The 15,489-nt window shown below is 49.3% G+C and overlaps 1 protein-coding gene across 2 annotated transcripts in view; it reads left to right on the top strand.

Annotated features, from left to right (window-relative positions):
* PDE2A (phosphodiesterase 2A) overlaps positions 1-15,489 on the top strand; it is a 384,874-nt gene that overhangs the window by 289,920 nt on the left and 79,465 nt on the right. The gene's annotated exons all lie outside the window — the stretch shown is intronic.

The following is a 15,489-nucleotide window of genomic DNA, read 5'->3' as shown; positions in this document are numbered from 1 at the left end:
GTTCAGCAGTTAAAGTTCTTTTGCAATAAAGCTGAGAAAAGAAGTTATAGATTCATTTTGATACACTGCAGCAAAAGTTAACCATGAGAAAATGTGGAAGGGGGGGAGGAAGTCGACTTTTCAAAGTGAATGTTTACTGGGAAATGTTTGATTAATTGTCTTTTGTTTGTGAAAAGTTAATAAATAAAAATCTAAAAAAGGAGAGTTGGCGCCCTCGATCATGGCGCTGGCCTGGCCAGCCTGAATTTCAACTTCTGGTTGACTTGGTCACTGCAGAGGGCTTTCTTCTCCCCCAGAAGGAGTAGCCAAGCACTGGGCGCAAGAGGTCTATCGATGGCCATGAGCCACAAGGGCTCTGCTCTGCCTCCATGTTCGAAGGCAGCAATGCTTTGAATCTCACTTGCTGGAAACCACAGGAGGGGAGAGGGGTCTTGTGTTCGAATCCTGCTTGCAGGATAACGGGCATCTGGTTGGCCCTTGTGGAAACAGAATGCTGGACTAGATGGGCCACTGCAATCATCCAGATGGCTCTTCTTCTGTTAATGCAGCAAGGAATCGATTTCCTCCTCTCCGGCTGTTGGTGGAAAAGATAAGGGGCTATTGTGAGCCACTTCATCATATGGAAACCATAGGCTGAGTTGTCACTTGGTTTCCTTCTCAGATCCACATCAGTCACGACTCTGAGCGGTTGTTTTTCATGGCGGGGGCAGGGAATAACGATCCTTCGATCTGAGACAGAAAAGTAAACTTCTTTAAAAGTCTTGTTTCTTGGTTTGCAACCATCTGTGCCCAGAGACCTGTGCCTAAGACGACAGGAGGCTCTCAGCGCTGCGGAATGACGACAGTTGGTCTGCCTCGGTCTGTGGGCCCAATATGGCCACTTTGGATGGCCTGCGTGGCTGGGATTTGTGGCAGATGCTGTTTGACAGGCAGATGATTAATTGGCTGGGATGAGTAAATGGCCTGTGGGAAAGAGAGGGAGAGGGAGAGATTAATAACATGCTAAAAATCAGTCTTTGCCAACCTGGTGCTCTCCAAATAAGTGCATTAAGAACAGCCTGCTGGATCTGGCCAAAGGAGACCCATCTAGTCCAGCTTCCTGTTCTCACACAGGCCAACCAGCTGCCCCTTTTGGGAAGCCATCAAGCAGGATTCAAGCACAAGAGCAGCAAGAGACAGCCGGAACATGTCTTTCGATCGGCAGCATGAGAAACCAGCCCTAGGATCGTGGAAATTCGGGAGCGACCTGCAGGCTGCCGAGCTGAGCTTCCTGTGATGGTCTGGCATTCAGACTCGGAGGCTGAACCTGAGGAATCCCAGCCTGCACAGGATTCCCCGCCTCCAGAACCAGCTGAGCCGGGGCTGGGGCATGAGCTTCAAGGGTCCTCACCTGTGCTGGATCCTCAGGTGCAGGCGTCAGCTGAGTCTGCTCTGGCTCCTGAGGTGATGGAGGACCCATTGCCTGCAGGTGCTCCACTCTCAGCCCCGTCATGGGAAGGTGAGGTTGCCTCTGGGTCCAGTAACCCTCCAGCTTCTCCTGGGCTGTAGAGGCTCAGGGCAGAGAGGCGGAGGGAACTGAGTTCCCGCAGGAGGAGTGCTCGCCTCCAGGCCAGGAGAGGCGAGTCACCAGAGGATCAGGGCCGCCCTATGCCTCAGGGCAGATAAAAGTCAGCCAGCCCCAGTCCCAGGTTGCGGGTGCAACATTGTTGGTAGCAGTTCCTGCCTGCACCCTGTCCTGCTCTTCTGCCAGAACTCCTGACCTCACCCGACTCCCTGCTTTGGACCCAGCTTCAGCTCTGACGGACTGCCTCCCTACTGCACCCTCAACCTCGGACTGGACACGGACCTCGCCTCACGGATATCCCACAGGATCAGCATACTTGCAGCATCAAGGGAGCGAGACTCGGAATGGACTTGCAGTTGTCTCTAACTTTCTGCCGCCGCCGCTGCCGCCTCCTCTGTGGTGGGGCTTGGTTTCTGATCGGCGAGGCCAAGGAGCTGTCCAGCATCGCCAGGGTGCTGAAGCAGTGCAGCAGCTGTCCAGCCAAGGCACCACAACCCGGCCCCTGAGAACGCAAGGAGGTGCCCGGGGGATTGCACTGAGGGCATTATCCCAATGGAGGCGTGTTCCTTTTGGGGGTGAAGTCAAACCATCAGAGAGTTACAGCGCCTGCTGTGGCTGCAGAGGCCAATACAGGAGAGACATGTTTTGTTGCAGCCAGGGCAGATGAAGGCATCCGGTTGTGCTGAGGCAGATGCACAAGGGCGTTCCTTCTCTTTGTGTTTTTTAGGCATGAGTGTGCACTTTCCTGGTCCATGTCTGAGCACACACACCCCTGCTGTTGCTTTCCCCAGGAAAACCTGCTCTTCAGTGTTGAATTGCAGCAAACAGCGATTCTGGTTTCCCATGGATTGTTGAGTGCTCCAATTCAGTGTTGGTGCTGACCTTTAAAGCCCTAAACGGCCTCGGTCCAGTGTACCTGAAGGAGCATCTCCACCCCCAGTGCCGAGGTCCTTCTGACAGTTCCCTCACTGCAAAAAGCCAAGTTACAGGGAACCAGGCAGAAGGCCTTCTCAGTGGTGGCACCTGCCCTGTGGAACACCCTCCCACCAGGTGTCAAAGAGAACAACAACTACCAGACTTTAGAAGACATCTGAAGGCAGCCCTCTTTAGGGAAGCTTTTAATGTTTCATAGGTTATTGTATTTTAATATTCTGTTGGAAGCCGCCCAGAGTGGCTCAGGAAACCCAGCCAGATGGGTGAAGTATAAATAAATTATTCAGTGGCATATAGGAGATTTCTGTGGGGAAAGTGAAGTGGGGGCGTGTGTGCTTGGACAGGGATCTTTAAAGCATGGGGGTATGCCTAGAAATGCAGCACAAAAGCAACTCCAGATGAGCCCTAAAGACCCAGCATCCTGTTCCCACAGTGGGCAAGCGGGTCTCTTCTGGCAAGCCCACTCTCAGGACCTGAGTGCAACAGCAATTCTGGATGGCTTCAGGTTCCACCACCACCCTATCCTATCCTGTCCTGGACCAATGTCCCTCCCGGCCACTGACACAAGAACGTAAGAAGAGCCCACTGGATCAGGCCAGTATCCTGATCTCACAGTGACTAACCAGATGCCCATCATGGGAAGCACCCAAGCAGGATTCGGGCACAACAGCCTTCCTTCCTTGCAGTTTCCAGCCTCCTCCATTAGTATGCTTAATCCTCTGTTAAAGCCACCCTAGTAGGTGCCATTACTACTTCCTGTGGGAGTGAGTTCCATAGGTGAACTCTGTGCTATGTGAAGTTGGGGGGGTGGAGTATGCCCTGAAATTTCCAACATTCAGGTTCATTGGATGTCTTTCCCAGAGTTCTAATATTATGTGGAAGAGAAAAGCTTCTCTCCATCTTCTTTTCCCCACACTGTGCTTAATTTTATTCACTGTAGCAGCATTATGATATTGGCAGTTTTATTTCCAGTTCCTTTCCTAATGGCCCCTAGCATGTAATTTGCCATTTTCACAGCTGGTCCATGCTGTGCCAATCTTTTCATTGACCCCAAGGTCTCAGTCCTAATCTGTCGCTGCCAGTTCAGACCTCAGGAGTGCAGAGGTGAAACTAAGGTTTTGGGGTTGTTGTTTTTTGCCCTAATATGCATAAATTTGCACCAGCAGACATTGATTTGCATTTGCCATTTTACTACCTATCCACTCAGTTTGGAGAGGTTCTGCAATCCCTCTTTGCTTTAACCATCCTGAACAAGTTGGTGCCATCAGCAAACTTGAAAGCCTGGGCACCAGAATAGGCGCCAGATCTCAAAATCCATGGGTGCATCCAGACATATATAATTTGAGTGGTGCACCCGTTGTGTTAGTTTTGTTCAGATGTTCAACCTTCTGTGAAATGATTTGAAAGGAAGGAAGGGCTTGTTGTTGTTTAGTCGTGTCCGACTCTTCGTGGCCCCCTGGACCAGAGCACGCCAGGCACTCCTGTCTTCCACTGCCTCCCGCAGTTTGGTCAAACTCATGCTGGTAGCTTCGAGAACACTATCCAACCATCCCTTCCTCTGTCGCCCCCTTCTCCTTGTGCCCTCCATCTTTCCCAACATCAGGGTCTTTTCCAGGGAGTCTTCTCTTCTCATGAGGTGGCCAAAGTCTTGGAGCCTCAGCTTCAGGATCTGTCCTTCCAGCGAGCACTCAGGGCTGCTTTCCTTCAGAATGGAGAGGTTTGATCTTCTGCAGTCCATGGGACTCTCAAGAGTCTCCTCCAGCACCATAATTCAAAAGCATCAATTCTTTGGTGATAAGCCTTCTTTGTGGTCCAGCTCTCACTTCCATACATCACTACTGGGAAAACCATAGCTTTAACTATATGGACCTTTGTTGGCAAGGTGATGTCTCTGCTTTTTCAGATGCTGTCTAGGCTTGTCATTGCTTTTCTCCCAAGAAGCAGGCGTCTTTTAATTTCATGACTGCTGAAGGAAGGGAAGAGGTAACCTATTCCTCCTGTTGGCAGCTGAAGCTGGCTGGCCACAGCCCTGATTGGCCGGCTCACAGCTGAATCTGGCTGTGCACAGTGCTGATTTGTTCCCTCCCTATGTTGCCACAGCCACTTCCCCTGGAGCTGTTTTTCAAACTTTTGCAAAACCGATTCCCTCCCCCTTCCCCAAGGAGAAACAAAACTGAATGAGGTGTACATTCTGTGCTTTTAAAATTCTTATTCTTTTTTAAAGGAGGCAGCGGGTGAAGAGGGCCGGGCAGTAAACTGAATCAGTGTTCAGTTAGTATGTCTGCCATTAGAATTCAAGGCACAGGAAGAAGGTCGGCTCCTCCTCTGCTCCAAGGGGAAATCTATGCTGCAGTTCCTGGGTTTTTTATGTACTTTTGTACATACTTAGTTTCACTCTTCTATGAAGGAGAAGCAAAATCCCCAGTTGCCAAACACAAACAGCCAGATCTCATTCATCAGGTCTCTGCATGTTCAAACAATGGACTCCTATGTCGTGGGGTTCCTTTTCCCTTAAAAAATGCATTTCGGGTTTCTTTTATTTGCATTTCAATTGCTTGATCCTCCAGAGCACACCAGATAATCTTGGTTTTCAGAAATACACCCATTCTTGTTATTCAGAATGGGTTGCAGGGAGAGTTTCAGTCTTTCAGCAGGTGAGGTCTTCGGAATACTCCAAATGAAACCCTGTTTGCAGTGAAATAATCTGAAAATTTGCAGCCAGGAAGCTGGTCCTATCTAGGCTGGCCTTGTAGCAGTTAACCTGTGGGATTCACTTCCACAGGAGACAGGGATGGCCAGCAATGTGGATGGTTTTAAAAGAGGATTAGATAAATTCATGGAGGAGGAAAGGGCTATCGATGGCTCCTAGTCAGGGTGGCTCTGCTCCTCTGCCTCCACAGTTGGAGGCTGCAATGCTTCGGAATACCAGTTGCTGGAAACCACAGGAGGAGTGCTCTTGTGTTCGAATCCTGCTTTTGGGTTTCCCAGAGGCATCTGGCCAGCCCCTGTGAGAACAGGATGCTGGACTAGGTGGGGCTATTGGCCTGATCCAGCAGGCTTTTCTTATGTTCTTATGTACAGCAGCAACCGGCACCCAACATTTGACAGCAGAGGTAAAAAGGTAAAGGTAAAGGGACCCCTGACCCTTAGGTCCAGTCGTGGACGACTCTGGGGTTGCGGCGCTCATCTCGCTTTATTGGCCAAGGGAGCGAGCATTTGTCCACACACAGCTTCCGGGTCATGTGGCCAGCATGACTAAGCTGCTTCTGGCGAACCAGAGCAGCGCACGGAAATGCCGTTTCCCTTCCCGCCGGAGCGGTACCTATTTATCTACTTGCACTTTGATGTGCTTTCGAACTGCTAGGTGGGCAGGAGCAGGGACCGAGCAACGGGAGCTCACCCCATTGCGGAGATTCGAACCGCCAACCTTCTGATCGGCAAGTCCTAGGCTCTGTGGTTTAACCCACAGTGCCACCCGCGTCCCTGAAAGCAGAGGTACAACACAGCTATTGAAGCTTTTCCAAAAGCCTCACAACCTTGCTCTGAGTGAAGGTTGGTGGGGGGAGCAGAGGGGTTGCTGTCGCTTTTTTAAAAAAAAACGAGGCAATAAGATCATCTCAGCATAACAGAGAGGCTGGCACCGAGAGCCGTCTTGCCATTTGTCTGTGATGGAGAGCTTCAGCAGGCCTGGAGGAGAGATGAGTTCATGACTCTCCAGGCCATTAAGCAGGGACCCATAGCCACTGGCAGTGACTGATGTCAGCGCCTGAGACATCCATCGGAACATCATTATTCTCACACAGCCAGGAAAGGAAGCCCATTAAGCAGAGCCTATCTCGAGGTGCGCTGTGCCCTCGAGGGGCCATCAGTCACAGGGATGGGCTGAGAGCCGGGAGCCACGTTCCTACGAAGTCACCTGCCTGGTCCCCTCCCTCCCAGCATTCACTTGGCAAAAATCCTTTTCCTGTCCAGATGGCCAAGGAAGGCCATCAGCTCTTGTTCTCCTGGCCACAGTGCCGGATTTACATATAAGCTAAGCAAGCTATAGCTTAGGGCTCAACTCTCTTGGGGGCCCAAAAAAATATAAAGAAAAGAAAACTGGGTGTACATTTCCAAAATATAAGATAAAAAAACAAATAAAATAAAACCTACATACAGCAACAGTGTTTTGTTTTGTGTTGTGTAGGCTCCTAGGATGTAAGTCATGGGCCCCGCCTGCTAGCCTGCTCCCTAAAACATCACTGCTTTGCTCCTTTCTATATACAGGGTGCCTACATTCTGCTATTTATCATTATTAGTAGTTTGCATCATATATTTACACCTATTATTATTTCATGTTATAGCAAGTTTCTAGAGACGAGGCTATGAGTCTTGGTAAACTGTGTTTCTAAAGGAACTTTTGTTGTTGCCAAATGCCAATGTGTTTGCATTATTAAGTTTGTTATGAATAAAAATTCATTTTAAGTTAGAGCTTAATAATTATTTCACTGTTAATATACTTCTTCTTAATTGTATTTCACTATTAATATACTTCTTCTTAATTGTATTTCAGTTCAACAATTACTTTGATAAAATACATGTTTTGTTATGTGCAAATGGCTTTAGATACCTATTGGGTCCATAAATTACCATATAGCATATATTCAACACAAAAGAAACCAGTGGCAATTTGTAGTTGACAAAGGACAGCTGGACATATAAAGGGCCCCATTACCTGCAGGAGCTGAGGCCCTCATCAAACCTAAATCCGGCCCTGCCTGGCCATATTTATCTATCTATTTATTTATTTGATACATTTAACCCGTCTCTTCCTCAAATGCACTTCTCTGCAAAGCAGCTTAGAAATACAACTAAAACCATAACCTCCAACATTTCTCCGGTGAAAATGGGGTGGTCCTATTCTATCATCATCATCATACCCCGCCCATCTTACTGTGTTGCCCCAGCCACTCTGAGCAGCTTCCAAAATATGTTTTTTTAATAATAATAATAATAATAATAAAACTATACAGGGCTGTACAGTTACTTATCTCCTTGGCTCAGGGTTAGCATAACGCCAAACCCTCCAATGCAAATAGGTACATTCCAGGGTCATTTCAGAAACTGGGACAGCTTCTGTAAAACCAGGACTGTCCCTGGAAAATAGGGACACTTAGAGAGTCTGTAAAACTACAGAGGGACGCAGGTGGCGCTGTGGGTAAAACCTCAGTGCCTAGGACTTGCCGATCAGAAGGTTGGCGGTTCGAATCCCCGCGGCGGGGTGAGCTCCCGTCTTTCGGTCCCAGCTCCTGCCCACCTAGCAGTTCGAAAGCACCCTTAAGTGCAAGTAGATAAATAGGTACCGCTTTATAGCGGGAAGGTAAATGGCGTTTCCGTGTGCTGCGCTGGTGCTGGCTCGTCAGAGCAGCTTCGTCACGCTGGCCACGTGACCCGGAAGTGTCTCCGGACAGCGCTGGCCCCTGGCCTCTTAAGTGAGATGGGCGCACAACCCTAGAGTCGGACACGACTGGCCTGAACGGGCAGGGGTACCTTTACCTTTAAAACTACAGTCAGCACCACAAATGTGTGTCTTTGTGTGTAACAGTTGAAGGAGCTGAGAATGTTTCGCCTGGAAAAAGGAGAGTGAGAGGAGAGATTATAGCCACCTTCAAAAATCTAAAGGGCTGTCACAGGAAAGACCGGCTGGGGCAACTCAGCCAGATGGGCAGGGTATAAATAATAAAATTATTACCGTCTCAAGCTTGTTTTCTCCTGCTCAGGAGGGTAGGACTTGAACCCAAGGCTTCAAGTTACAAGAAAGGAGACTCCAACAAAACATCAGGAAGAACTTTCTGACAGCAACAGCTGTTCAGCAGTGGAACAGTCTCCCTTGGGAGGTTGTGGACTCTCCTGACTTGGAGGTTTTTAAGCAGAGGTTGGATGGCCATTTGTCAGGGATCGTTGAGCTGAGATGCCTGAAGACCCTCGGAAGAATCATCTCCAAGGAAGCAGAAGCAGGTGCAACACAGTTCGAGTAGGGCAGTGGCGTCCAAACTTGTTTTTGGACTACAACTCCCATCATCCCTGGCTAACAGGACCGGTGGCCAGGGATGATGGGAGTTGTAGTCCCAAAACAGCTGGAGAACCAAGTTTGGCCACCACTGGAGTAGGGCTATAAAAGGCTCCCTTTCTGAAACCCTGCCAGCCAGTGTGGACATTGCTGAGCCAGCTGGACCAAAGATCAGCCACAGCTTCCCGTGTTCTCCACATGGCTCATAATTTGGAGGAGAACAGCTAGGTAGAACACGTGTCTTGCATGCAGAAGGTCGCAGAGTCACCTCCCAGGTATGGCTGGGAAGGACTCCCTGTCCGACACCCTGGAAAGCTGCTGGCAGTCAGTGTGGACAATACTGAGTTACATGGACCGAGGTTCCGGCTCTGTCCGAGGCTGCTTCCAATGTTCTTTGTCCCTGAAAGTTCTCCTCCTATCTCACCCCAGGCCTCTTGAGGAGGGAAGGAACAGCTTGAATCAGTTTCCATCACCATGCCGCAGATAAGGATGCGCAGCAACTGAGAGATGCTTTAGGAGGAGGGATTTCGCCAGCCATAAATCAAAATGTAGCAGGAGATCAAATGCAGGGCTCGTGGTGGGTTTTTGAGGGACATGCCATGCCTCCCGCAGATAAGCTCCAGCAGAAGAGATGTCTGTTTCTATGGCCAGCTGCTATCGGTAACCCCTCGGTGGGTTGTTCATTCTGCATTCCCTTTCTGCTTCCAAGAGGCACACCACGGAGCTTCGCTCTGAAAGACCATTTCCTGCTCCCAGGAAACACCAGCTCTCTCTGGAGAACTGAGAAGCCTCTGCACAAACAAGACTCTGAATAGGTGTGATTGAAATGCAGCTACCTCTGGAGAGGAGCACAGCAGCAGCGTACATTATTTTATTGTTTCATGATCTATTGTTTCACAGAATTTATACACTGCTCGGTAGTAAATAAAACACACCGGAGCGGTTTATTAGGAGAATAAAATTATCAGTAAAAGCAACTATTGAGATAAATAAAACCAGCAATAAACTAAAAACAGATCCTGGAGGAGACTCTGGAGAGTCCCATGGACTGCAAGAAGATCCAACCTCTCCATTCTGAAGGAAATCAGCCCTGAGTGCTCACTGGAAGGACAGATCCTGAAGCTGAGGCTCCAAGACTTTGGCCACCTCATGAGAAGAGAAGACTCCCTGGAAAAGACCCTGATGTTGGGAAAGATGGAGGGCACAAGGAGAAGGGGACGACAGAGGATGAGATGGTGGGACAGTGTTCTCAAAGCTACCAGCATGAGTTTGACCAAACTGCGGGAGACAGTGGAAGACAGGAGTGCCTGGTGTGCTCTGGTCCAGGGGGTCACGAAGAGTTGGACACGACTAAACGACTAAACAACAACAAACCCCGTGGATTGTGAAGGAGGCATGCAGTTCATTTTGTCTGACACCTGTCCAACGGCACGGAAATTTGCAGAATCTTCCCGAGGCTCCAGAATCCTGAGAGCCCAAGCTTTCATCTTTGCTTTTTGGTTTAAATAAAAGTCTGCTTCCAGTCCTCATGGTTACAGAGATAGGCTGGGACACCCATCATCCTTCTCTGTAAAAAAAAAGTTCAGTTGCCCAACAGATGGAGCCCTTGGACTGTACAGCCCTGGTCAGTGCTGTGGGGGGATAGGGGCTGTCCGTCCTGTTCTGGCCTGTCGTGGGCTTTGCAGTGATCCGGATGTGCAAGGATTAACTGAGCAATGAAAAAGCAGCAGGGAACTGTTTAATGGGATGATTCAATAATCCCATAGCCAGAAGTAACAGGAAACCACTAATTAAAGAGGAAGTAGCGTTGGAAACCGAAAATGATTTAAAGGAATAGAGGCAAGAGGAGATGGCTCATTCAAAGGCCTGCAGCGAAACAGAGATTTAAGTCAAAGAGGAGTACTTATGAGGAAACATGTATCAGGATCTTCCCCCTGGGGATGGCCTTTGCAGGATCATTATGGGAAATATACGGTTATATTAAGTGTGGAGCTAAAAGACTGCCAGCTGAACGTGCAGCAGGAGTGCCACTTAGGGCTTTTTTCCAGCCAGAACGTACCAGAACTCAGTTCCGGCACCTCTCAGGTTAGCAGCATTGCAGTTACAAGAGAACAAGGGAGGTGTTCATGGTGCGATCCGGCACCTCTTTTCCCACACAAGGGGGTGAGGGGAGGTTTGTAAACAGTGGAGTCAGAGGGAAAAAGAGACCAATCTGCCATATGGGTCAGGGAACAGGCACTAACTTTCTACTCTCTCTGGAGGGTGTGCCATTGACAGCCACGAAAGTGTGCCCCAAGGCACCTGAGATAGATAGATATTTAGGATCCACCCTATTCTCTTGACTGCAGTTTGGTTTAACTGATTGCAATATTGTATTTTTACATCGGTTACCCCACCCGTGGGAGCGCAGCCTGCAGCTATATTGGATTCAAATTTGTTTTCATATATGAAATTGTTTCTAACCATTTGCATATACTGATTTTTTAAACATATGGATCTGCCTTCATCTGTGGAATCATTTTTAACCATTGGTGTCTTTGCTGTGAACCAGCTTTGAGATAATTTGTGGGACTCGATTAATGAATAGGATTAAATGAATGAATGGTGGAGCCAAGCAAGAAATATTCATAACCACCCTTTCCCTGCCTTTTATGCCCTAATAAGATCTGTCACACTGGTTCCCCCCGCCCCACCCTCCCTTCTTGATCAGGAATTCAGCCCCTTCCTTCCACAATCATAGAACTGCAGAGTTGGAAGCGACCCCAACGGTCATCTAGTCCAACTCGCTGCAATTCAGGAATCACAGCAAAATAAAACTTTATCCTCTTTGCTCTGCTCTCTGTATTCCAGCTCACCTTCAGCCATCCTTCACCCATCTCCTATGGAATGCAGCTTGGCTTACTTGCTAGAGCTCTCTGGGGCGGCGTCTTCTGCAGGGGCCTGCTCCCCTTAGGGTAGCCCACCTGCCACACTCTCTGCTTGTAACAGACCCTGGCGTAATAATAATAATAATAATAATAATAATAATAATAATAATAATAATTTATTCAGGACCGGTGTTATGTGGTCTCGGCGGCTGCTCCCAGTCACCAGTCTAGCTGCCACATTCTGGATTAGTTGTAGTTTCCGGGTCACCTTCAAAGGTAGTCCCACATAGAGTGCATTGCAGTAGTCCAAGCGGGAGAAAACTAGAGCATGCACCACTCTGGCGAGACAGTCTGCGGGCAGGGAGGGTCTCATCCTGCGTACCAGACGGAGCTGATAAACAGCTGCCCTGGACATAGAATTAACCTGCGCCTCCATGGACAGCTGTGAGTCCAAAATGACTCCCAGGCTGCGCACCTGGTCCTTCAGGGGCACAGTTACCCCATTCAGGACCAGGGAATCCTCCACACCTGCCCGCCTCCTGTCCCCCCAAAATAGTACTTCTGTCTTGCCAGGATTCAACCTCAATCTGTTAGCCGCCATCCATCCTCCAGCCGCCTCCAGACACTCACACAGGACTTTCACCTCCTTCACTGGTTCTGATTTGAAAGAGAGGTAGAGCTGGGTATCATCTGCATACTGATGGACACCCAGCCCAAACCCCCTGATGATCTCTCCCAGCGGCTGCATGTAGATGTTGAAAAGCATGGGGGAGAGGACGGAACCCTGAGGCACCCCACAAGTGAGAGCCCAGGGGTCTGAACACTCATCCCCCACCACCACTTTCTGGACACGGCCCAGGCGTAGTCAACAAGGAGAGCCTTTCCTTCAGCAACAAACAATCCCTTAGCTTCCGTTCCTGCGTGGGTCCGAATGATCCTTGGGGAGTCCCTTCCAGCCCTACCATCCTATGAATCTAGGAGCCTCGGTCTCTTTTCCAGCTCTGCTGTTCTTCTTTTAGGGAGCTTCTGATTCACCAGGAAGTCTCGCCTCCCCAAAGGGAGAGCTGGATCTCTTGGGCAGCTGTAGCGGCTTACCGTCAAATCCTCCGAAATGCCAGGGGGGCTTTGGCAGTAATCCTGACAAGGTGGCAAGAGGGAGGGAGGGAAGGACACACACATATCACAAGCTGTTCTGCTAGCTGAAGGGAAATCAGGTGGGAAGCAGGAAAGCAATGGCCAGTTTGTGCCAGCAGCAAATATATATATATATATATATGTATTCAAAGTGTTGGTACTGACCTTTAAAGCCCTAAACCAGGGCTTTAAAGGACCAGGTACACAGCCTGGGAGTCATTTTGGACTCACCGCTGTCCATGGAGGTGCAAGTCAATTCTGTGTCCAGGGCAGCTGTCCCACTCCACCTGGTACACAGGCTGAGACCCCACCTGCCCGCGGACTGTCTGGCCAGAGTGGTGCATGCTCTAGTTATCTCTCGCTTGGACTACTGCAATGTGCTCTATGTGGGGCTACCTTTGAAGGTGACTCGGAAACTACAACCAATCCAGAATGCGGCAGCTAGACTGGAGACTGGGAGCAGCTACAGAGACCATATAACTCTGGTCCTGAAAGACCTCCATTGGCTCCCAGTACGTTTCCAAAAACAATTCAAAGTGTTGGTGCTGACGTTTAAAGCCCTAAATGGCCTCGGTCCAGTAGACCTGAAGGAGCGTCTCCACCTCCATCGTTCAGCCCAGACACTGAGGTCCAGCTCCGAGGGCCTTCTGGCAGTTCCCTCCCTGCGAGAAGTGAGGCTACAGGGAACCAGGCAGAAGGCCTTCTCAGTGGTGGGTCCCTCCCTGTGGAACGCCCTCCCATCAAATGTCAAGGAAATAAACAACTACCTGACTTTTAGAAGACATCTGATGGCAGCCCTGTTTAGGGAAATTTTAAATGTCTGATGTTCTGTCGTGTTTTTAACATTATGTTGAAAGCTGCCCAGAGTGGGCAGGCTATAAGTAATATGTTGTTGTTGCTGCTGCTGTTTGGCATCCATGTCTCTGGATCTGAGCAGCAATCAAATCTGCAAAGGCTGAGACCATGTCTCTTCCAAAGCCCAGATTATAATCTATTATTTTATCTTGTGAACCGCCCTGGGATCTTCTGATGAAGGATGGTATATCAATCTAATAAATAAACAGATATAAATTAAAATGAAATACTCTGTGGCTCAGCAGAATTAACTGTACAGCTTCCTTCCTTCTCTACCTGTGATCCGTTCTTACATCTGTGCAGCCTGCTCTGACGCTAAACATGAGCTGCTCGGTGTATACATATGCTTGGCTGCGATCCCCGCATTGCGTGGGGTTGGACTAGAGGACCTTGAGGGGTCCCTTTCAACTCAGCAATTCGGTGGTTAGAAACAATTTAAAGCGTACGCCTCAAGGTTCAAAAGTGGACAGGGGGGTTTTCAGCATCCTCCTTAAACTGCTCAAGGAAGGTGCCAGTTACAAATCCTTGCGGAGGGAGTCCCACAGATTAGGGGCCGCCACAGAGAAGACCCTCTTCCCCTGAGGGTGCAGCCACCCCATAGCCTCTGAGGGCAGAGGGGCTACATTCAGCTGGACTGTTTTAAAGGCCTGGTCCTGGCAGGAGGCTGTTTCTCGCTTCCCCTTCACACTCAGCCGAGAAAAATCTTTGCTTGGTGAGAATGACCACTTAGCACTCTGATTCTAACCCAGGCTCCTTTATTGGGAAGCGCCAGCAAGCAGGTGCTAATGGAACTTGCTCCCGGCTTTTGAATGGCGCCTCTGAGCACCCCACCCTCAGCTTGAGAGGTCCCCTTTATTTATGCTCAGTGGTCATTGCATATTTGAGAGCTTTTTGGAGAGCACCAGGGCTCTGTTTCTCTAAAGGATCCCTAAACTGCTGAATGCACACCCTCCAACATTTCTCCAATGAAAATTATTATTATTATTATTATTAGTTATATAATATATGTTATAATATGTATGTTATATTATATATTATTATATGTTTCCCTCCCCTTATGGTTTTTATCTATGGGCTACTTTTAAAATGAGGCTGCATGTTAAATTGCATTTTAACCCATATTTTAAATTGGATTTTTCCCCCTATTATGTTTTTACTGTAATTTTACTGGAGTTAGCCACCCTGAGCCTGGCTCTGGCCGGGGAGGGTGGGGTATAAATAAAATATTATTGTTATTGTTATTTTATTTATACCCCACCCTTCTGACTGGGTTGCCCCATCCACTCTGGGCGGCTTCCAACATCATAGAACATTAAACATTTTTTAAAAACCTCCCTAGACAGGGCTGCCTTCAGACGTCTTCTAAAGATTGTCTAGTTACTTATCCCCTTGGCTCAGGGGCCACATAGCTCCATACCCTCCAACACATCTCTGATGAAAATAGGGACATCCTAAGGAAAAGGGGAAAATAGGGACATCCTAAGGGACGCGGGTGGCGCTGTGGGTAAAAGCCTCAGCGCCTAGGACTTGCCGATCGAAAGGTCGGCGGTTCGAATCCCCGCGGCGGGGTGCGCTCCCGTTGCTCGGTCCCAGCGCCTGCCAACCTAGCAGTTCGAAAGCACCCCTGGGTGCAAGTAGATAAATAGGGACCGCTTACCAGCGGGAAGGTAAATGGCGTTCCGTGTGCAGCTCTGGCTCGCCAGAGCAGCGATGTCACGCTGGCCACGTGACCCGGAAGTGTCTCCGGACAGCGCTGGCCCCTGGCCTCTTAAGTGAGATGGGCGCACAACCCCAGAGTCTGTCAAGACTGGCCCGTATGGGCAGGGGTACCTTTACCTTTACTTAAGGAAAAGTAGGGACATTCTAAGGCAGAGGGACGTGGGTGGCGCTGTGGGTAAAGCCTCAGCGCCTAGGACTTGCCGATCGCATGGTCGGCGGTTCGAATCCCCGCGGCGGGGTACGCTCCCGTCATTCGGTCCCAGCGCCTGCCAACCTAGCAGTTCGAAAGCACCCCCAGGTGCAAGTAGATAAATAGGGACCGCTTACCAGCGGGAAGGTAAACGGCGTTCCGTGTGCTGCACTGGCTC

The sequence above is a fragment of the Podarcis raffonei genome, chromosome 4 (assembly GCF_027172205.1).
Source record: "Podarcis raffonei isolate rPodRaf1 chromosome 4, rPodRaf1.pri, whole genome shotgun sequence".
Lineage (NCBI taxonomy): Eukaryota > Metazoa > Chordata > Lepidosauria > Squamata > Lacertidae > Podarcis > Podarcis raffonei.
Note: the sequence above shows the minus strand (reverse complement) of the source record. Positions and strands in the feature narration are given on the sequence as shown.